Source organism: Lucilia sericata, unplaced genomic scaffold (genome assembly GCF_015586225.1).
Source record: "Lucilia sericata isolate MDLA Ls3-8-SP2 unplaced genomic scaffold, ASM1558622v1 Contig002887F_arrow, whole genome shotgun sequence".
In the NCBI taxonomy this organism is placed as follows: Eukaryota; Metazoa; Arthropoda; class Insecta; order Diptera; family Calliphoridae; genus Lucilia; species Lucilia sericata.
In genome coordinates, this window is record NW_023996561.1 from 20,158 (window position 1) to 20,948 (window position 791).

Genomic DNA, 791 nt, shown 5'->3' on the forward strand with positions numbered 1-791 from the left:
TAGTAGTGTTTTTCTTTATAATAAAATGTTTATTGGTGTTTAAGAAAACATTTGTAAATCAATGTTAAAGATATTGTTTTACAAAAAACGTTTTAATAATTATTATAAACATTTTAAATAGATAACGATCACGAAAAGTTGTTAATTAATGTTTAAAGAAATTTTGATATAAAAGATTGATAAACATTTATTAACACTTTATTATAGATAATCAATCCCATTAAATAATTCTAAATATTGGAATATATTATGAACACGTCTGGAAAATTATTTATATATCCAGGCCCAACACATCGGTCCTGTGGCGCAATGGATAACGCGTCTGACTACGGATCAGAAGATTCCAGGTTCGACTCCTGGCAGGATCGCAGATCTATCTTTTTCTGTTTAACAATTTAGTTTAATTTTATTTATTTAAACAATATAAAGTATTCATATCTCTTACGCATACATATTTTCCAATGCGTGTAAATATTTGGGTGTATTCTGACACACAAAAATATTTACATATACCTCAATTAATAATAGAGTAAATTGTATTCAAAAAAAGATCATAATCTTTAGCCCCTTGAAGCATTCTTCTAGTATAACTAGACTTAATTATTATGCAGAGTAACGCACTTCGTTTGAGGCGATAACAATTTAAGCATATTAATGTAAAAGTTTACACTACAATTTTTTAGATCACATCTAGAGTTATGCGAATGCGTTGAAAAATGCCTCAACAACAATAACAAAGTATGAACAATTAATTTTAAAAAAACATACTTATATATTTACAACAATACAAA

The 791-nt window shown here is 26.4% G+C and overlaps 1 non-coding gene across 1 annotated transcript; it reads left to right on the forward strand.

The window, feature by feature from the left end:
- The first annotated feature begins 295 nt into the window (after window positions 1–295).
- Window positions 296–368, forward strand: Trnar-acg. Its single transcript has one exon. It is a non-coding gene; the product is annotated as a tRNA-Arg (tRNA).
- Window positions 369–791: the final 423 nt, after the last annotated feature.